Here is a 17,204-nt window from a genome sequence, read left to right on the forward strand (position 1 = left end):
CCGAGTCGTTTTTGTAGATTCATATTGCTTACACTGTAAATACAACCGTGAATCAAACAACAATGTTAAACAGGACGACTGTAGATATAAAAAATGCCCACATGGATTTTTGCATCTACAGTCGTAATTCTGTTTTTGGCTCAGCAGCATATGCTATTTAAACTTTATTTCTTACAAAGTGTGTGACCTCTCTCATTTTAATTTTTACTGGGCGTTTACGTGACTTAAAATTTTCCCACGCTGTCTATATGTGTGCTTTATTTCATAGTTACGGTATTATGAATCCGCTTTGGCGAAGTATGGGAATGATACTGATATCGAAGACTCGAAGTCCGACCTCAAGGCCATCGGTTGATGTGTTTGGAAGACGAAAGCATTGAAACAAAAATCACCAATCGTGTTAAGGGAAACCAGACATAGTCTATGTGCTTCGGTGTCCACTAATTATGGTGATTCGCACACGTTCATATTAGAGGTTTGTCACCATCGGCAAGACAATTTGAGGGTTCCACGTTCCATTATACTATTACGCCTTAAACTCTATATTTTGTCGGTAGTTTTTTTTTTTTTTCGGAAGACTACAAATGTCTGCAGTTTTCACCATATAGCTGCTTCTTTTTCCTCAGTATTGAGAACCTTTTTATATTTATTCTGCTTTAAAATGTGGTCACTTAGATGACGAGCATTATTTCAATATGCAACAGCTTGTACTTCTCGCATATGTTTCACTGCCACACTCTCTTGCGAAAGGTGAAGCACCTACCTGTTCTCCTCGCTGACTCTATAATGTCTTTCCTGCGAGTCTATTCGATGAGATATGCGATATAAAATGTGACCAGAGCCTGAATATCTAACAAAACAAAATGTCCAATCGAATTTTTTTTTTTTTTAACGATTCTGAATTTGCAACAAGACGAAAGATTTAACCAGATGCGAGAGCACCCAACATGCTTGAATGTCCATTACTGAGTCTCCCATCTAGATGAACATAATAAGGTTCGTTGGACAGCAAGACGGGGACATTATGGTGACTTTGTTCCATGATGGCTTCATGCGGGGTAGGGCGAGGCATCATTGCCTATCTGGCTTATGCAACTTATCGCAATGATGAGGCTCGGCATTGGTGCCACGTTTCCCAGATGAATAAATGCTACTTTGCAGACGCCATTCCAGTAGGCAGTCTTCGTTCATTTATTCTATAACAAGCAGAGGGAGACAATTGCAGCAGCTAGGCGATAGAATCAGTTTTGGACCACAGCCTTTTCACGTCATCTCAGAGGAACCACCGAGAAAATAAGTTTTGAAGCTAGAATATTGCGATACAACTTGAGGCAAGGGTTGGAACCGAACGAAAGAGAAGTATTCAGTGTCGAGCGAAACCTGATGTCGTCTGATTTTGTGACAAATTAGGGTCGATAAGGACCGTGATGCAAGCGGAAAACTCGCTGCGAAAAGCTGCGTTTTTTTATTTATGAAAGGATTTGCGGGCCCACCGCCGGTACGGAGGCAACCCACGAGTCCTTGTAATACAGTAAAAACGAAACATCATTTTTTGAAAAGATTCATAAGAACACAGAAACAGAATCTAGTACAGTCAAAAGACCGAAGAATCAGAAATTCAACAGTGTGATAAACCATCAGTAGCCTTAGATTACGCACGTGCAACATAAATATAAAACATGTTATATATCTCTAACATGAACTTTTCTTTTTGGCTGGGAAGGCTAGGCATGCTCTGCGATATTGAAAGGCGTTCTTTTTTATACAACGATAACAAATGGAATTGATTGGCTGGAGGAGTGATGTAATTCCCTTCGACGGGCACGTATTGCTAATTTTTTTTAAATCTCGTCGACTATAGTATACGTTATTCTACCCAGCCGATCGCTTAATTTTCGCCGTGTAACCTTTGGAATACCGGAGATGTATTATTACTGTTGCCTCCTTCATAAAGCCAAAGTGAGCTTTATAAAAGGAAGTTGATGGTTGACTTTTATCAACATTTGAAGACGTGACGAAAGTCCGCATTGGTGCATGTCGGTAACAAAGACTTGCCAAAATTTGGAATCGGTTCATCCTGTTCAAGCGCAGGCTACTTTGAATTAGTAAAAGGTCGTGCTTCTATGTACTTCAATACGTTTTATAGAGCATGTCTGTTGTCGCAAAAGCTTATTTTCGTCGCAAATGGCACGATAAAATTGACCTTTCTTCGTAAAGGCTGGTCCGATCAACAAAAGACCGGCAGTGAATGATATAGAAACACGCTAAATTTAGTGGGGGGTATAGCGGGATTAAGATTGCTAAGTTTTACCGAGGTTCTGCTGTTATACTGGGGCGGGAAACGAGGGCAGCCCAAGAACGTGTTCTCCGATAACCTGGTTTTCGGAAGTCACCTTGTACTTAAAGAGTTTCGTTCAGTTTGGTTTCAGTTTCCGATGAGGAAGGAACAGCCGGTATGTGCAAAACACTGCCCCAAGTAATAATACATCACTAAGACCGCTGACACAGTGCTTGTATCGACTCGTGCGCCATATTGTCAAATGGCTCAAAAGCGCATGCCTCTGCCGTCTACCTGACCGCATGCCTTGAGTTGCTTTCTTCATCCGACAACAGGAAGCTTCCAATAGTACGGCCCAGGTGGCATACACTCAGATGATGAAAGTCGATTTTCCAGAATGAATCTCGTGAGAGGTCTAGTGCGTTTGCTATCTGTGCAGACCCTACGTTCACGTGATCTTGCTTCCCTTCCGTCCGAATCAGCAACAACGTAGCCTTGTGTACGTCGTCAATGCTAGCAGTGCATACGTTTTTTTTTTTTTTTTTGATCGTCGGTTCTTGGTAACGTCAAGAACGCGTACCCTATAGAAGTGAGATTTTAGACTCTGAAATGGCTGGACACCTATCGGCGAAATCGTACACTGGGGAGCATTTCAACAGTATGGCCGTAGTGTGCCTCACTCCTTCGCCAGAAAGATCGAGGAAACAATTTCGACTTCAATTATGAATATCTAACATATAATACATAACATATAGTATATAATATAAAATTTATCCAGTACGTCCAGGGCCCGTTGCATGGTGGCGGCAATAGCTTTGGTGTCGGGCGTAGTGGCGGAGGATATCACTAAAGGGTAGTATTTTTCGCATACATTGTGAACTTCAGATGTTTATTGGTGCATAGCTCCATCGAAATCCTGCGCATGAGGAGGTTGAACAATGTCGGCGAGATGATGGTGCCTTGATGAACTCCGCAGACATTGGGGAACGTGCGAGGTTGTTTGGCACCGGGGCTAATTTTGAAAGCACAGTGCTTGAAGAAGCCCTTGACGGCGTTGACGATACGAATTCCAGCCCCGCATTCTTCGTGTGCTTCGATCACTGCCGAATGTTTCACTGTGTCGAAATCTTTCTGGAGCTCGACCGCCACCAGGAGCCCGGGTACTTTGTTGGTACCGCGGCGCTTCTTGCCCACCATGTTGCGGGGGAGGTGCAGGCTGTCGTGGGTACGAAATCCGAGACAAAATCCAGTCTGCACGTCGTCGTAGGGGCCGGTTCCTGCTAGTTCCAGTTTGTTCGTGAGCCTGGTCAGGATCAGCCGATCGACAAGTTCGCATAGGGTGGAGGTTCGTGAGATGGGGCGGAAGTTGTGGACACGGTCCGGCTTCTTCCCCGCTTTGGAAATGGGGTGAAACACCGAATGCTTCAAGCCGTCCGGTAAATTTGCTGTAGCCCACACTGCGTTGAGTCCGGTCAGGAGCTGTCACTTCTCGAGGGAATCGATGTTGCGGAGCATGCGCCATGTGATGCAGTCCTTGCCCAGGGCGCTGCGCTCGTTTATAGAGTCCAGCACCAGACCAGCTTTTGCATCGTAAATGGCGTGTCCTGTACGTTATCGGCGGGGGTTCGCGGTTCGTACAGGCTCGGGTCTAATGGCTTGGACAGTTCCGGAAAGGAAGTCCTGGCCACCTGCCTCCTTTTCGAATTGTTCTGGGATACAGTTGGTGGCGAATTGAATGCTGAATCTACACGGATTGTCGAGAAGCACTCACCAGATTAGGAAAGACACCCCGAACAGGAACGCTCCGTCATAGGATGAAGAGCCTCTGCGCCGAACTCCTCACCACCAAGAAAATCCAGGTACGAATCGACTGGGTACCGGGACATGCAGGCGACCGCGGCAACGAGGCCGAGCCCACGTGTGCGAGCGAGCAAGAAGCCACCCGCTCAGACACGAACATCCCAGTCCCTTTCGCGCCATCGGACCCCGACCCTGTCGAGCGGAAGGCTGCGGCCCGCCAGGCGGGCCGCCCTCCACTGCTCGAGCACACCCCCGTCATCCCTGCACCCCTACCTCCAGGGCTTCCTCGAGGCGCGCAGGTCCTCATTCACAAGGCCCGCCCCGGAGCGGCCTGTACCGAGGATATTCTTGCCAAATAGAGAAACTACACACCCAAAAAAAGCCGACGATCCACCACCCAATATGGGAGTGTATAGGACTGCAGCAAGTTGGCACCCAGCATGTTAGCCCCGACATTCACAGTCTGGAAGAGTGCATAGTACTCCCACTCTGCCCGGGCCAAGTACACGCGCTTCTTGCCGGAGTCGACCGCAGAATGTCATTTCCCCTTACTCTTTTTATACTCAGGCCATAGAGCCACCCTTCAAATAAAAGGATTCAGCCAATCAATGTCATATAATATTAAAATTTGCCAAATATACTTGAATTTTCTGCAAGACAGTGGTTACAGTGTTTACACTACAAGACAGTGGTTAGTCAATAATATTTTTGTGGTTGTTCACTTTTGCTTTATTGCCTAGCCTTTCTCTAGAAAGTGAATTCTAGTTGACATAAATATACACTCTAAAAAAAGTCTGTGCGTCCACTTCCAGGCAAAACACTCGGAGAACCAATCAGCGCAACTTACGGAGGCAGCTCAGCGAATGACGATGCCGAAACATCTGTTTAGACCAAAAAACGCAGGCTGAGTTGTGACATTAAGCAATGCAAGCGTGACGTTTTGCATTGCTTAATGTCACAACTCAGACAGCGTTTTTTGGTCTAAGCAGATGTTTCGGCATCGTCATTCGCTGAGCTGCCTCTGTAAGTTGCGCTGATTGGTTCTCCGAGTGTTGTGCGTGAAAGTGGACGCACAGACATTTTTTAGAGTGTACATGGAGATTAACGGTAAACTAAAGTGAACGTTTAATATAAAGCAAATTAAACTACGGGAAGGTTTCTACGAAAACGTATTCATCAGCCCTTGAAATTTGGTGATCCGAGCTGGTTCAACTCTATAGACGTTTTTCGTCTCTTTTTCGACGGGGATAAGCTGAGCTAATTGGTTATGCATTGGGACGGACCAGCTGAACATAAATAGGCCCCTGTTCCTGTTAAATGCATGTTCAACTGGTTCGTTCCAATTTTCCTTTCGTTCTCAGTAACGTGTGCTTTATATATGGTGTGGGGGACGATAAAATAATAAAACATTTCAATCTGGAATATGCAAGAAGATAGAGATGAGCCAAAAGAAGAATGCGTGACAATCACGGATTTTTCGTGAATAGCTTCCGGCGGTGTGGAGGGATCAAAACGATGGTTTAACGCATACCAGAAGTGACAACATTTAAAATTTCAGCGTCCTTGTGGAAACCGTGTTTAGGCAGCCCTTTAGCCTATGTAAGACAACTGCTACCCGGGGTATTTAATCGCCGATCCACACAACGATCTGATCCGTGGACAGATTGATCACGTAACGAGACGTCCGTTGATGGAACGTCTCGTAAGCGCACCCACTCGGAGGAGACGACGAGCATGCGACAACAAGGACGGACCGAACTTGTTCTCGACCCTACTGCAAACCGCCATCATGGCACCATGGCGTCGTGGTCCAGGAGCGGAAGCAACGTTTGCCGCTACGGTCCCGTCGCTACCCGCGAAAAGGATCATTTTTTTCGACACACAGAACTAGACAGAACAGTGTGATAAGCTTTGTGCGCCACTAGCTTCACTAACTAAAGGCATGGCACAAGCATGGTCCTGCTCTAGGAGGCTTCGATGTAGGAGCGGCGAGGCCTTGGGCTCGCGCAGGGGAGTTTGGAGATGCCTTCACGCACCGCACGCTAGCGCACAACACTTCAGTACACCACAGTTACATGAAAGGTCTTGCTGGATGACAGGCTGGACGAATGTGCAGAAAAGATCTCGGCGTTTTAGACGAGTTTTGACGGAAGCTTCTTGCAAAGACCCGGAGGAGTGCCGCATCCCGTGGCGCTTTAGCTGGGCATGATTCCTGCAGTTCCTTTCACGCGTGAAACCAAGAATCGCACGACGAATTGAACATCGAGCGAACGTACAAAACACAATAATCCGCCATCTTTGTTTCGTTAATCTTTTAAAAAACAAAACGTCGTATTGTTTTCAGACTAAATCCTTTTCCAATCAATCCCCCCCCCCCCCCCCCCCCCCCAAAAACAAAACAAAAGAACACGCGAGTGAAAAGGCGCTTGATTACTACATTCCGCGCGACCGCGGACGAGGCGCGGAACGCAGGAATGGCGACGTGGTGGTCACGTGGTAAACGGTGCGCGGACAAAAATCGCGACTCGGTCCGTTCTGTGTATCTGCCTTATCACAATTTCAAGGTTCTGCAACTGTCGCCGTCATCGGAACCGGAATAGGAGGGGTCCGAACACAGGATCCTTGGGTCTGCAGCACGTGCTTTCACTTCATTTCCCACGCGATGAGCGCGGATCGCGGCATCTGGAGCTGTATGCAAACTCACTCGCCTGGTATATAAAGGCGGCAAACATGTCAGAGGAGTTAAAATTAAGGAACAAAAACAAAAGTATTTAATATGGAAGTTCCAAAATGATACTTCTTTGCTTTATCTTTTTTGAAAAAAAATTCTTCTGTAGCTCTTGTAGCATGTGCCCCGAATCAGATCATTGTAAATAGTAATCAGGATACCTAGAAGAAATCACATGCAGCACGCACGCAAAAGTATATCTTTGGAAAGCTTGCAAACCCTCGTGCTTTTTCACGAGCATCTGGGGACTGCAAGTCTCAAGTACGTGCAACACGCTCCTTCATTTGCATCTTGCACGTGCTTAAGGCTTGTTGGTGTCGGTTTTTTTTTTCTGTTTGTCGCTTTATTGGGACTCGGGCATAGGTGAACGCAGACATGTACGGTGGCTACCGCAACTGAGTTACACGGGGGCTGAAAAGACGGCGCTTCACCTCCGTTAATTAGGACGATACCACTTCATTAGTGGTATCGTCTATCGTGGTATCGCCTGTGGCTGAACTCAATGCCATGAAACATCTGGTCTTCGCACTCGCACTCGCTAAACACACACGGACGAATGAAGAAATGAGATAATCCATTTAGAGTCGGCCCATTACACGCGCTTTCTCTTTCCTGTTGCATTTTCTCACGAAATCAATTATGACAGCGAGAAAGGCTCAAATGTACGGGCAAATTGAATTCCCAATCGTTTTATTCCAAAACTCAAAGCGCCTCACCACGGCCTAATGTCACGTTAAGGATTGTGGTGATCAGTGGGAAGCAAAGTCCATACGCGCTCCACTCCTGGCCCACAGGTTCCCAAGAGGCAACGCGCGCGGTGACGGATTAATGGAAGTGGTCTATTTGGGTAACTATAATTAATACTACCGTAGATACATCACGAAAGGTGATCACGTCTTTTTCTTTCAGTCGTAGAATAAAACCGAACCCTCACAGTAATGAGCTATGTTACTTCCGAAGCACTTTCGGGCAATTTATTATTTATTTATTTATTTATTTGCAGATGCTACAACTTATTTTTCTTTTAAGTGTCGTAGGGTTGTGGGTTTTTTCAAAAACATGAAGCTATAATAAATATTTTCTCGCTGCAACCAACAAATAAAGAACGATTACGCTGTCAGCTGCACTCAAGGTACATAACTCACACACCGCGCGACGCAAAACTAAGTAACCAAACGCCTTTAGTTGCGACTATCAAAAACATTTGACAGTTAATTGAAAAAAAAAGAAGAAGAAAGTAAGCACGGTCACAGAGCTTATTTAGACCCACGTAAGTACGGGAGAAAAGCAAATCAAGCAGTAAACAGTACACATAACCAAAAATTGTATGCGCTAAGAACATATAAAAGCTACAGAGAAAATACGGCAGACTACTAGTTAAAGAAAAAAAAAGAGAGACTACAAACTACAAAGCGTAACAATCTGAGCTACGCTGATTCCTAAAGAACCTCAACTATGTTTCAACTGTGAAAAACGCGATGGGTTAGGCAGATGAGGCAAGTACAATTTCAAAAGGAAAATAAATCCAATCTTTGATGGTTAAAAAAAAAGATATGAAAAATAGTCTTTATAACATTTATGTCCTGTGAGTGCAAAGGTATAATAGTTTTTTTGTATTTGTCATGGATTGTTGATTTATTAATCTTAATAAAACTGTATTAGTCTGTGTGTAAAAGAAACTCAGTATTAATTTTTCCTCGCATTTGGAGGGGTTGAATATCAGCTAGGGTGTAAAAACTACTCACAGAATCTAGACTTTTATGTTTGTTGTAGATAAATGTAAGTGTATTCTTTTGTATTATTTTGAGTTTGTTGTGTGGGGATCCTAACTTATTTATTTATTTATTTATTTTCAAATACTTCTAGCCCCAGTAATGTTATAGCAGGGGAGAAAAAAAAAGAAAAACAACAGCATTACAGTAAAAGGTATTGGGCAAATGGAAACAGAACAATGACTACATGCAAGTATGTGCATACCCAAAAACGACACACACACACACAAACACAAAAAACTTAATAAGATCACAGAAAAAATCGAGGAAGGAGAAATAATTTTTGAAAAATAGATAATTGTTCGTAGTGTTTAAAATTTCAAGGGTAAAGAGTTTCAATCGCTTATTGTGTGTGATAGAAAATTAGTTCTTATATAAGTCGTAATAAAAGAAGTCTTATTTGAGTTTGAACGGATGACCAAACCTAGGGGATACATATGTGGGAGGAAAAAGTTATAAGAAGGCACTTATACCAGCTTGACCGAAATATATATTATAAAAAAAGTTTATGGCGCAACGTGTTTTACTAGTTTCCATGTTTTCCCAACCTAAGCTACTCTTCATTGGCGTCATACTTGCACCACGAATTTCATTTTTGAGACAGGAACCAACGGCTCTATTTTGTACTTTTTCTATATTGCTACTTAGATATTTTGGTAATGGGTCATAACAAAACACACGCATACTCCAGGACTGGCAGAACTTAAGTCAAATAAGCAGCGTCTTTTAGGTTGAGAGGTGCTTGCTTTAAATTTCTTTGTAGGACATTCAACGTCATGCTCTCCTTACGATTTGGTTGACGTGTGCCTTCCAAGAACAAGTACTGGAAAACGATACGCCCAAATATTTAACTTTACTTTTCTGAGGGACTAGCTCGTTGTTAAGCAGAAATGGACTTCAAAAAGGGGACCTAATGCGAGACCTGTATGCTATTCATTTCGTTCCAGATGTAACATGTTTAAGATTACGTTTAAGAAACCATAATTAAAACATCGGCCTCCGACATGAGTCCATGCGGTCATTCCACCTGAGATCGGAACTTATAGTGACGCCAATGTGTTTAAAAGATGATACCGTCGCAAAGTTTTGCTCGCGCGAGTGGCTAGTCTAGTTTTACTTCATGTTTTTACCTTCTCCGAGGTTTCGTTCGTCTCCACGGCACGGCTCATGGATTCTACCTCACTCGAGGGGGGGGGGGGGGGGGGGGGGGGGGTGTCTCAAATGGCGGTGAACGTGAACGCTTTAACGGTACACTGAGTTTATAAAACCTCGCGTCGGGGATGTTTTTTCGTGTGTATGTCTGGTTTTGGGATCTCCACTTCGGAGGTGGTTTTTCTCCGTGTATAACTTTTTTGTCTACGAATGTTTTATAGATGCTCTTGTAAGCTTCGTTCGGAATGTGTTCTCTTTTGTGTAAGCGCTTGCTTTTTGGAATGTTCGACTTTGGCTCCTGGAAACCAAGCCTTGAACATCACCCTGCCTCTGGAGGCCAACCTGCATCTCCGACCCCCTTGGGCTCTGGAGGGTTCCACCCCTAACTGGCAAACTTGTGATCCCTGAAGGCTGTGGAAAAGTTCGGCTCGCGCGCCTTTGTCTGGATCCTTGTTTATTGTGTTTGGCTGTGGTCGGGGCACTTGCTGAAGGTGTGGTCGAGGAGGACGGCAGGGGAAGAGGTTAGGAGTATTTCTCCCCCACTATTTATTGACGAACTGTTCATATTTGTTACAAAAGAATTTATCTCATATTCCTTAAATAAACAGTTATTTGTTAATATCAGTATCTTCATCAATAGAGTAAATCAAATATTTTACCCGCGACAATACTTTCTGGAGAGGAATAGTTATTCAAGTCTTATGGAAAAGACAATGGGGACTTCTTACGAGCGATGGTACCAGTGACGAATTTTTTGCTATTAAACTGCATTTGACATTTTTGGCACCAGTCACTTTTTGGGTCTGGTTCGAGTCAAGGTGTGCTCGGTCTTCATCATTATTTATATAAAAAAAATATAGCTCGTTCATTAGTAAATGGGCGATAAATGATTTATTACGATGTTTTAGTAGGTAATCTATATTCGAAAAAAGGAAGTCTTAAAACGGAACCCTGTGGTACGCCCGATCGCACCGATAGATGTGGATACCTCTACCCATTTACCAGAAAAAACTGTTGCGTATTGCAATAGCATAGTCACTTAGCCACCGAAAAACGTTATACTTGAGTGATAGGCCGGATAATTTTTAAAAGAGGTTTGTCGTGTCACACAGTTGGAGGCCTTCGACAAATTTGAAAATATAACGTCATTTTACCCTTTTTATTAATTAACTCTCTAAAGTAATGTACCGCTTTCGCAGGTTGCGTAGACGTATAAAGGTCCCCCTGAAATCATGCTGTTCAGCAAAAAGATCATTATTTGCCTCTAAAAACAAGAAAACATAACTATCAACTAATAGAAAAATTCGTAGCGATGTTTCAGGATAGACTAACACTATCAGAGCAGTGAAGGGAAAATATTGCTAAAGCCCATATCACATTAACATGTCAACTGCCGTATAGGCTACAGCCGCGAGCGCACTGCTTTAATAGGTGCTACTGGTAGTGCTGTGCACGAGCGTTCATGCAGCAGAGACCGCCAAATTTAAAGGCGAAGCACGGGTATGCACGCGCATGGGAACGTGACTGCTAATAGCTCCGTTTTGAAAGTCCCATAACATGTCAGCACGTCGGAAGCTACGGCCCTGGCAGGTCAATCGGAACGTGACAATACGTATCACTGGAGTGCACATTTAATGCGAAAAAGTATCGATCTTTTCGTTGCGTCATGCTCCAATATATATGTGTGCGTTACGCTCGTATACATAGACAATGGCGAAGCCGTCGGCATGGAATGTGTGGCTTATCGTTAGGGTTCGGAGTTTTCGGTTTAAACCGATAAAAACCGATAAAAGTACGCCGAATTCATTTTCGAAAATCCGGTTTTAACCGAAAAGGGTCAGTTTTTAGGTTCGACATGTTCAATTTAAACTGATAAAAACCGATAAAATACGTCGAATCCATTTTATAAAATTTAGTTTTGACCGGAAAAGGTCAGTTTGGCCTTCCAGTCGTACCGCAGTGCCTTGGCGAAAAAATGGAACGACAGTGTCTATCGAAACGTGTCCGAATGTTTGGGAGACACGGGGACCATCACGATGTTTTGGTTTGATGTGCGCATCATCGATCGGAACGGGAAGTCCGAAATGCCTCATGACTTCGCCATGTACGAGCGTGTTTTCAAACTAATTGTAAGGAAGACTGACTGGATACAAGCTCTGCATGTTGTGTTGTGCTTCAAAACGTCACACCGTCTCTCTTTTGGCGGTCACCACTGGTTGATTGGCCGATTTTGGCTCAGGCAGCGCTTCATCTCCTCAGCCTTCCAGTGTCCAGTGTTAGTGTTGAGAGGGCCTTCTCGAAGCTCAGTGTAATATTAACAGGAAAGAAAGAGTACCGATCAACGTGGAGAGCCTATAAGAAAGTACATGTGTGTGTGAACTATAATAAGATCACGGGTAATCCTGATATACAGAAGGTGAAGTTCCATCGTTTTGGGCATAGGCTCCATATCTGACTTGTTTGTACTTCTATTTTTTTTTTCTTTTTTCTTTTACATTGCACAGATTTGCCAAATAAAGTGTATATTTCTTTTTTAATGTGTCTGTGCCGCTATTCTTTGAGTGATCACAGATATCAGAGCTACAAGGATAATCTGATCCGGTGTCCGTTGGTGTTTATTTTATATTCACCGAAAAAAGACGATAAACTTTTGTGGGCATAAATATTTGCCGAAAAAAAACGAAAATTTAATTTTAAAATAAACACCGAAAAAAGTACGCCGAATTTTGAAAACATCGAAACCGAAAACGCGGAACCCTACTTATCGTTCACCCCCTGCCAAGTTACAACGAGACAGGGTATAACCGCGGGCTCGCAGGCTCTCACTCTGCTGGCGCCGCCTGGCTGTAGCCGGCTGGCTGTGCCCAGCAGACGAAGCCGGAGACACGTCAGTTATCAGTGTAGTTTTTACCGAGCGACTCCAGGGCAGTAAGTAGAAGAACGGCGGTAAATCAAAATGAAAGATGTCACGACTACGCTTAGTTCCAGCTCACGTTAAGAGGCAGGTCACGCTACGAGCTGATAGGATCAATCAGACAGCATCAAAAGGGCACCATCGTGGTGTTCGTCACGTTTCTGTACGTGTTCTGTCATCGTTGAACCAATCATAAACCGAGAAGGCATAGTGACTTGCTCTTTCGACGCGGCTTGAATATTAGTTCGAGGAGTCGGTTGCATCTTAACTTAAGCTGAAACGAAGTATAGTGCCGCGAAGAATGACGACCTTGAAAGCACCAAAATGCGCTACGTTCTAGCGATAAAACGCATACTATATATATTTTGTTCCAGTGCATCGTAGGTAATTTTACTCCTCGCATACTACGTTAACGCGCTTAGTTCCAGCTCGGAACGTGCGATTCAAGGTGGTAATGTCTGTTTTCGTGTAGCTGAAACTTACCCCTCGATACGAAACCACGTGCCCGCTGACACCGATCAACAGCCCGCAACGATTGTGCGCACCGGCGAAAACTGCGAGCTCTTTCTCCCTACAGTGCACGTGGGCACCCCGGGGAAGCAAGGCAGCCACGTGAACCGCCACCACGTGCTCAAGCGGACCGCACCTGAGGCCCCCGTCGCCTGGTCCGCTTCCTCGCGCAGTCGCAGTCCGCCGCCGAAGTCGCCGCCAACGACGAAGTCGACGCGCTCATCACGGCACGCACGGAGGAAGGGACGAAGGAACAGACGGCACCAGGACGCGCGGGAGCGAAACAGCACCACACTCGAAGGACGGCAGCACCACCGAGGGCACAGCACCAACAACACTCCGACGGGCGGCGCGCGCAAATCCAAACAGCGGCACAGTGCGGCGACGGTTGCGGCGGAGGACGGGGCCGGCGTCGTCGGCGCGACTGGCGCTCAATGAAAGGCCGGCCGGAAGAGGAGCGGAGGGGGGCACGGTGGGGGGAGGCACGGACCCCCCCTCCTCGTTCCGGGCGGCGCGAGCAGGGAACGCCTCTGCGACGTCCCAGGCCACGCCGAGGCGCGGAGGGCGAGGGAGGCCATGGGACGGCGCCGACGCGGCGCTCGTGGCGCTGGTGGAGCGCTCGCACAACGTCGGAGCTCCAACCCCGAGACGAAGACGGCCGCCCTTGTCGACGGGCACGTTGCTCGAAATCGGGTTTGTGAGCCTTCGCAGTTCTGGAGAGACTTCCTCGCGCAAGTTCAGTGACCAGCCGGTGAGAAAAAAGAGGATGGGTCACGAGGACACGGGTTTGAGGCCCCCGCATCGACTTGAGATGCTTTCGAACCCCGGCATTTAATGGGGTGGCGCAACAATATTCAATTGGAATGTTTATCACCTTACACGAGTTTAGTGGCACTAGTGGGACCCAGGTATACTGGCATTCTACGCTATCGACCAAGAAACCTCTTCGTTGCGGTGTAATTTCAATGATGAAAGCGAGCGTTTTCCTTCAATTTCTCCTTCGTGAAACTTGATGACGTTGCGTGGAAGTCGCAGTAACCCACAGTGATGGTATTTGAATGCGCTTATAGATTGGACCCGAGCATTGCGGGAGCACTCGATTTGGGCACTAAACACCTCCTCAATGAAATCATGCTATAGGCTATATTCAAAAAGGAGCGCCATCTAGTTTACTCATGATCAATTATCAAATATCCTCCATCTTGGAGGTTTCCCGTACCGACAGTTTCGCCCGAGAAACAATGGTCCCGGCAAAGTGGGAGTCGTAGAACCAAAAAACTATAACCTGCTGCCAGTCCACTACGAACCCTTCGCAGAACGTCTTCCATAAAGATCATTCATTGGCCTGGATTGCCCAGTTTACTTCACAAGTGACGAGTCTTGCGACTTCGTTGCTGACATTTCCTTTTCCAGAATCTTACGGCCGTCTTTCTTCCCTTTTTTGAACCGGAACTAAACAGTAACACGTTGAGTGAACAAATAGATACACCTAACATCGCGAAAACCCAGTTAAATGCAAATGCACCTCGTCCACAACCGGAAGATGTGACAAACCGCCCAATATGGCGGCTCCTACCGGCATGATCATGGTAGCTGGGATTTTGCATATGGCCTATTCTGAAGGAGTTAAAATACGCTTGTCACATTTTCAACTGTCTAACGTTCGTGCACGTGGCTGGAATTGAAAGAAGTTGCCCGCGGATTTAACTTTTTTAACCAAAGCATGCATTCGTCCTTTCCGCATCCCGCGGACTCGAAAATGTACCACAAGTGGCAGTGGTGTCACGTGAGCGTTGCTTGGCTCCAGATAAAACAGCGCCTTCCAGGAAGTACGTCAGTGCCCTCCAGATACTCTTGTTTCAACAATCGTGTTATAGAAAGAAGCGGGAAAGGAAAAGCAAAAAAAAAAAGTCAGCCTTGCTCATCAAGCTGGTTCCAAGAGCTTGCGATTTATAAGAAATAAACAAATGGAATTCTACGCCGGTCGCAATGCATTTACTTCTAATGACCCATTTTGAATCCTCTCTAACTAGTGCGCACCGCAACTGTCCGGAAGCTTCATCGGGCTGTCCAGAAGCCTTCAGATTTTAATCCCAGACTGCTCTAAATGGAAACGTTTAGCGAGTTTAGCTGTGACAGAGTCTGCGTTAGCCGAAGTGGTTCGAAAAAATGGCATTCGAACTTCCCGGGATACGAACTCGTAGAGCGCCGTACACTGATGATTAACCATTCCTGGGCAGAAGCGGTAAACGGTATTACGCTGAATGCCTAAAAAGGGCCCGGACCCCATACCGTTTTTCATTATGAAGGCAAAATTTGAATAGAAAATCACGAAACTGATATAAGGAGTAAAGCGTCGAAAAATACGCCTGATGGCGACGAGGAAGATATCAAATTACCGCGTTCCAGATTACACACTTTACGTATACATTTTATATACTGCGCCCCTGCGCCCTGCGATCTGGATAACCTCGTACTGGCGTGCGGTTGTATGGTCATGACTGTGCGACGCACGTTAAAGATACCAGGTGTCAAGGTTGAAAAGGTCGAAGAAAAAAAGTAAAGAAGAAGAAGAAGAAAGAGATCCGAGGTTGCGGTTGCGCGCGAGAGATTTTTGCTGGACGAGACGTTTGGACTTCGGCTCCTTCCCAAAGCGAGTACAGCGGCGACTGCAGGCCTCGCCCTATCGCCCGGCAACCTTCTTGTCTTGTCTCCGAATCCTACACCGGGCAAATTCATCGGGAACAAGAGTGGCCAACAGTCAAGGTTCCAAGGGAAGTCCACCGGCAATCACCTACTCCAGGTCCACAGCGACGTGAGTCAGGAACTCCCTGCCTGTAAGTGTATTTACGAATTTGAATTTGTTTTTTTGTTTTTTCTTCATCTGAAGCTTCCATTTAACACGCTTGTCTTCTTTTTGTAAGTACATATTTGTTTGTTGGTTTCACCTTTAACCTCACCTCTCCTGATTTCGCCACGATCACGGCCCAACATGTCAATTGGCGAGCCTACCAGGATTCCTTTTAACATTAAAAAAACCAACAAAAAAACACCTGATCATGTCAGCCGGGACGCGCACTGATTAGTGAATTCGTGGAAGACAATGAAAACGGATGGACTTATAGCTGCCGGGAAAGAGCTAGATCTTCAAGGGGCCGAACTGAAGAAATGGATGAATGAAGGGAGAAACAGGGACAGGGAGTTAAGAACGCCAGAGCTCGAAGCGTCAAGGCTCGACCGTGATGCGGTCTATATCAGCCGTATTCACCAGCCGTTACTACCTAGCGCTGTTGTAAAATTAGTATCGCGTCTAAGTTGTCACGAACTAAGAGAAAAAATCTGAAACTATAAGGATCGACTAGTTCTGCAGTATTCACGAGCGCGAAGCGAGCAGTTGTCCATATAGTCAGAACTAAGAAGCGGAAGTGACATAAAAATATAAGTCACGCGTACGCGTACTTAAACGCCGCTGTGTAAATTGATATTTTATTGTATAAAAACAGTATTTAAATGTTTATCAGAAAATAAAAAGTTACAATGAGAGGCTAACTGTCCTAGACAAAATTTTACAAAAAAAAAAAACGCATGGGAGGAACACGGAAGCCGCATTGACAGCGACATAAACAAATATGGAAGCGCCCGTAAATGCGTATTTCCTCGGCATTTAGCACCCTGCTGATATCTGTTTAGCAGCATCTCTGACCGTTGAACATGGCTATGTACACAATATTTGCTCCTCCAATTTTTTTTAGATGTGTCCCCCATAGCATTCCGAGACAGTAAGTGCTTCGATAGCACTGGCGGTCAGCGGTGATTAAAGTCAGTGGATCTGGAAACGTAGTGCCATTGCCTTCCCACCTGCTAGCCGGAAACAAATACCGACATACAGACGACAAAACCTCTCAAGGTGATTGGCTCATCGCTGTCGGTTGCCATGGTGACTGCCATTCGTCAAAACCAGTCGCACAGATCGCTATGGAGTGTCATCATACTGAAAGCGTTCCTTGGCCAACATGACCGTCTTTGGCATTGTGCATGCCATACATTTAT

At 45.4% G+C, this 17,204-nt stretch overlaps 1 protein-coding gene across 2 annotated transcripts in view; it reads right to left on the reverse strand.

Annotated features, from left to right (window-relative positions):
* Positions 1-13,590, reverse strand: part of LOC8053863 (protein trachealess) — a 521,715-nt gene extending 508,125 nt beyond the window's left edge. Inside the window, exon 1 of one of the 2 annotated variants that reach the window (XM_042287481.1) lies at positions 13,128-13,590. The gene's annotated coding sequence lies outside the window, so the exon portion shown is untranslated. The remainder of the gene's footprint in view (positions 1-13,127) is intronic. The other variant, XM_042287479.1, reaches the window with a different exon arrangement.
* Positions 13,591-17,204: the final 3,614 nt, after the last annotated feature.

Source organism: Ixodes scapularis, unplaced genomic scaffold, assembly GCF_016920785.2.
Source record: "Ixodes scapularis isolate PalLabHiFi unplaced genomic scaffold, ASM1692078v2 PGA_scaffold10__122_contigs__length_95168666, whole genome shotgun sequence".
NCBI lineage: Eukaryota > Metazoa > Arthropoda > Arachnida > Ixodida > Ixodidae > Ixodes > Ixodes scapularis.